Genomic DNA, 6,157 nt, shown 5'->3' with positions numbered 1-6,157 from the left:
TATGCTACGCTTAATTGGGTGTGTCCATTACATCTTTCATACAATGATATAACCTTGTTATTAATAATATCCAATGTTCATGATTATGAAACTAATCATCCATTAATCAACAAGCTAGTTAAGAGGCATACTAGGGACTCTTTGTTGTTTACATATCACACATGTATCAATGTTTCGGTTAATACAATTATAGCATGGTATGTAAACATTTATCATAAACATAAAGATATATAATAACCACTTTATTATTGCCTCTAGGGCATATCTCCTTCATCTGGTGCCTCTCGGGTGTTCTGGAAGCTTCGTGGAATTATAAGATGCTGGGCGTTGATTTCGTCCAATTCCGAGAATATTTCCTTACTAGGATTTCTGAAACCAAAAACAGCAGAAAACAGGAACTGGCACTTCGGCATCTCGTCAATAGGTTAGTTCCGGAAAACGCATCAAAACGATATAAAGTGTGAACAAAACATGTAGGTATTGTCATAAAACAAGCATGGAACATCAGAAATTATAGATACATTGGAGACGTATCAGCATCCCCAAGCTTAGTTCCTACTCGTCCTCGAGTAGGTAAACGATAAAAGAATAATTTCTGAAGTGACATGCTACCAACATAATCTCGATCATACTATTGTAAAGCATATGAGATGAATGCAGCGATTCAAAGCAATGGTAAAGACAATGATTAAACAACTGAATCATATAGCAAAGACTTTTCATGAATAGTACTTTCAAGACAAGCATCAATAAGTCTTGCATAAGAGTTAACTCAGAAAGCAATAAATTCATAGAAAAGGCATTGAAGCAACACAAAGGAAGATTTATGTTTCAGCGGTTGCTTTCAACTTTCAACATGTATATCTCATGGATAATTGTCAATGCAAAGTAATATGATGAACGCAAATATGCAAGCATGTAAGAATCAATGCACAGTTGACACAAGTGTTTGCTTCTTAGACAGAAAGAAGTGGGTAAACTGACTCAACATAAAAGTAGAAGAATGGCCCTTCGCAGAGGGAAGCATTGATTGCTATATTTGTGCTAGAGCTTTTATTTTGAAAACAAGAAACAATTTTGTCAACGGTAGTAATAAAGCATATGTGTTATGTAAATTATATCCTACAAGTTGCAAGCCTCATGCATAGTATACCAATAGTGCCCGCACCTTGTCCTAATTAGCTCGGATTACCTGGATTATCGCCGCAATACATATGTTTTAACCAAGTATCACAAAGGGGTACCTCTATGCCGCCTATACAAAGGTCTAAGGAGAAAGCTCGCATTGGATTTCTCGCTTTTGATTATTCTCAACTTAGACATCCATACCGGGACAACATAGACAACAGATAATGGACTCCTCTTTAATGCTTAAGCATTCAACAACAATTAATATTCTCATAAGAGATTGAGGATTGTTGTCCAAAACTGAAACTTCCACCATGGATCATGGCTTTAGTTAGCGGCCCAATGTTCTTCTCTATCAATATGCATGCTCAAACCATTCAACTCATGGTAAATCTCCCTTACTTCAGACAAGACGAACATGCATAGCAACTCACATGATATTCAACAAGGGGTAGTTGATGGCGTCCCCAGGAACATGGTTATCGCACAACAAGCAACTTAATAAGAAATAAGATACATAAGTACATATTCAATACCACAATAGTTTTTAGGCTATTTGTCCCATGAGCTATATATTGTAAAGACAAAGGATATAAATTTAAAGGTAGCACTCAAGCAATTTACTTTGGAATGGCAGAGAAATACCATGTAGTAGGTAGGTATGGTGGACACAAATGGCATAGTTATTGGCTCAAGGATTTGGATGCACGAGAAGTCATCCATCTCAATACAAGGCTTAGGCTAGCAAGGTTATTTGAAGCAAACACAAGTATGAACCGGTACAACAAAATTCACATAAAAACATATTGCAAGCATTATAAGACTCTACACTGTCATCCTTGTTGCTCAAACCTTTACTAGAAAATATCTAGACTTTAGAGAGACCAATCATGCAAACCAAATTTCAACAAGCTCTATGTATTTATTCACTAATAGGTGCAAAGTATATGATGCAAGAGCTTAAACATGAGCACAACAATTGCCAAGTATCAAATTATTCAAGACCATATACCTATTACTACATGCAGCATTTTCTGTTTCCAACCAAATAACAATGAACGAAGCAGTTTTCAACCTTCGCCATGAACATTAAAAGTAAAGCTAAGAACACATGTGTTCATATGAACCAGCGGAGCGTGTCTCTCTCCCACACAAGCATGAATTTATTCAAACAAAACAAAAATAAAAACAAACAGACGCTCCAAGTAAAGTACATAAGATGTGATCGAATAAAAATATAATTTCAAAAGAGGTGACCTGATAAGTTGTCGATGAAGAAGGGGATGCCTTGGGCATCCCCAAGCTTAGATGCTTGAGTCTTCTTGAAATATGCAGGGATGAACCACGGGGGCATCCCCAAGCTTAGAGCTTTCACTCTCCTTGATCATATTGTATCATCCTCCTCTTTTGATCCTTGAAAACTTCCTCCACACCAAACTCAAAACAACTCATTAGAGGGTTAGTGCATAATCAAAATTCACATGTTCAGAGATGACATAATCATTCTTAACACTTCTGGACATTGCACAAAGCTACTGAAAGTTAATGGAAAAAAGAAATCAATTCAACACAGCAAAAGAGGCAATGCGAAATAAAAGGCAGAATCTGTCAAAACAGAACAGTCCATAAAGATGAATTTTTAAAGTGCACCAGACTTGCTCAGATGAAAATGCTCAAATTGAATGAAAGTTGCGTATATATCTGAGGATCGCTCACGTAAATTGGCAGAATTTTCTTAGTTACCTACAGAGAATTCAACCCAGATTCGTGACAGCAAGAAATCTGTTTCTGCGCAGTAATCCAAATCTAGTATGAACCTTACTATCAAAGACTTTACTTGGCACAACAATGCAAAAAAATAAAGATAAGGAGAGGTTGCTACAGTAGTAACAACTTCCAAGACTCAAATATAAAACAAAAGTACTGTAGTAAAATAAACACATGGGTTATCTCCCAAGAAGTGCTTTCTTTATAGCCATTAAGATGGGCTCAGTAATTTTAATGATGCACTCGCAAGAAATAAGAGTTGAAGAAAAAGAGAGCATCAAAAAGCAAATTCAAAACAAATTTAAGCCTAACCCACTTCCTATGAAAAGGAATCTTGTAAATAAACAAGTTCATGAAGAGCAAAGTGACAAGCATAGGAAGATAAAACAAGTGTAACTTCAAAAATTTCAGCATATAGAGAGGTGTTTTAGTAACATGAAAATTTCTACAACCATATTTTCCTCTCTCATAATAATATCCAGTAGCATCATGAGCAAACTCAACAATATAACTATCACATAAAGCATTCTTATCATGAGTCTCATGCATAAGATTATTACTACTCCCAACATAAGCATAGTCAATTTTATTAGTAATAGTGGGAGCAAATTCAACAAAGTAGCTATCATTATTATTCTCATCAAGTGTAGGAGGCATAGTATAATCATAATAAAATTTACTCTCCTTAGTAGGCGGCACCAAAATACCACTATCATTATAATCATCATAAATAGGAGGTAAAGTATCATCAAAGTAAATTTTCTCCTCAATGCTTGGGGGACTAAAAATATCATGCTCATCAAAACCAGCTTCCCCAAGCTTAGAATTTTCCATCTCATTAGCAACAATGGTGTTCAAAGCATTCATACTAATATCATTGCGACTAGCATGCAAATAAGGTTCCATAGGTTTTTAAATTTTTGCAACACACCATTTATGTCTTAATTCAGGAAATAGATTAAAAAGCTCATAGTTGCTTTCCATTATGCCAAACTAGTGATAAACAAGAAACAAAAAGATGCAATTGCAGGATCTAAAGGAAATAGCTTCGAGCACTTACAACGGTACCAGAAAATAACTTAGTTACCTGGGACCAGAGTGTGAGTGCCTTTTACCTTTCCTCCCCGGTAACGGCGCCAGAAAATACTTGATGCTGTCCAGGACTGGCGCGTTGTTGACGAGGGAGGAAATACCCGTGGTGAAGCTTTTCGTTCCCCGGCAACGGCGCCAGAAAATAGCTTGATGTCTACTCACGCTTCTTTTCCTGTAGACAGTGTTGGGCCTCCAAGAGCAGAGGTTTGTAGAACAGCAGCAAGTTTTCCCTGAAGTGGATCACCTAAGGTTTATCGAACTCAGGGAGGAAGAGGTCAAAGATATCCCTCTCGAGCAACCCTGCGATCACAATGCAATAAGTCTCTTGTGTCCCCAACACACCTAATACACTTGTCAGGTGTATAGGTGCACTAGTTCGGCGAAGAGATAGTGAAATACAAGTGGTATGAATGAATATGAGTGGTATTAGCAATCTGAATAAAATATGGCAGCGAGTAAACATGCAACAAAACAGTAAACAAACGGAGATTCGATGCTTGGAAGCAAGGCCTAGGGATCCTGCTTTCACTAGTGGACACTCTCAACAATGATCACATAATAGAACCACTCTACACTCTCTTGTTGGATGATGAACACCACTAATTGTGTAGGGCTACAAGAGCACCTCAATGCCAGAGTTAACAAGCTCCACAATATTCGATATTCATATTTAAATAACCTTAGAGTGCATGATAGATCAACACAACTATACCAAGTACTAACATAGCATGCACACTGTCACCATCATACTATGAAAGGAGGAATAGATCACATCAATACCATCATAGTAATAGTTAACTTCATAATCTACAAGAGATCACAATCATAAACTACGCCAAGTACTACATGATGCACACACTGTCACGATTACATCATGGAGGAGGAATAGAGTACTTTAATAACATCACTAGAGTAGCACATAGATTAATAGTGATACAAAACTCATATGAATCTCAATCATGTAAGGCAGCTCATGAGATCATTGTATTGAAGTACATAGGAGAGAGATGAACCACATAGCTACCGGTACAGCCCCTTAGCCTCGATGGAGAACTACTCCCTCCTCATGGGAGACAGCAGCGTTGATGGAGATGGCGGTGGTGTTGATGGAGATGCCTTCCGGGGGCACTTCCCCGTCCCGGCGGCGTGCCGGAACAGAGACTTCTGTCCCCCAGATCTTGGCTTCGCGATGGCGGCGGCTCTGGAAGGTTTCTCGTACCGTGGCTTTTTCGTATCGAAGATTTAGGTCAGGGACCTTTAAATAGGCGAAGAGGCGGAGTCGGAAGGCTGACGGGGCCGCCACACAGTAGGGGGGCGCGGCCCCCCCTCTGGCCGCGCCAGCCTGGCGTCTGGTGGCCCTGTGGCCCCCCTCTGGTGCCTCTCGGGTGTTCTGGAAGCTTCGTGGAATTATAAGATGCTGGACGTTGATTTCGTCCAATTTCGAGAATATTTCCTTACTAGGATTTCTGAAACCAAAAACACCAGAAAACAGGAATTGGCACTTCGGCATCTCGTCAATAGGTTAGTTCCGGAAAACGCATCAAAACGATATAAAGTGTGAACAAAACATGTAGGTATTGTCATAAAACAAGCATGGAACATCAGAAATTATAGATACGTTGGAGACGTATCAGCCCAATCCTTTTTAGCACAAAGGACAAGCCGGTTTGTTTACTTATAATGACCAAACGTTCTTGAGGACACACGGGAATTTAATCTAGTGCTTTCGCTTCATATAGTTGATTAATCTTCATTGTTTTGATAAGTGTTGTGTGGGTGAACCTATGCTAATGCACCGCCCTTCCTAGGACTAATACATACTTGTGATTATACCCCTTGCAAGCATCCGCAAATACAAGAAAGTAATTAAGATAAATCTAACCACAGCCTTAAACTCTGAGATCCTGCTATCCCTCCTGCATCGATATACCAACGGGGGTTCAGGTTGCTGTCACTCCGGCAACCCCACAATTAGCAAACTAATACAAGATGTATTCCCCTAGGCCCATAAAGGTGAAGTATCATGTAGTCGACGTTCACATGACACCACTAGAAGAATAACACCACAACTTAAATATCAAACCATTGAATATTACTCAACATAATTCACTACTAACATTTAGACTTCACCCATGTCCTCAAGAACTAAACAAACTACTCACGAGACATC

Source organism: Lolium perenne, chromosome 7 (genome assembly GCF_019359855.2).
Source record: "Lolium perenne isolate Kyuss_39 chromosome 7, Kyuss_2.0, whole genome shotgun sequence".
In the NCBI taxonomy this organism is placed as follows: Eukaryota; Viridiplantae; Streptophyta; class Magnoliopsida; order Poales; family Poaceae; genus Lolium; species Lolium perenne.
The sequence above is the reverse complement of the archived record's forward strand: the minus strand, read 5'-3'. Positions refer to the sequence as shown.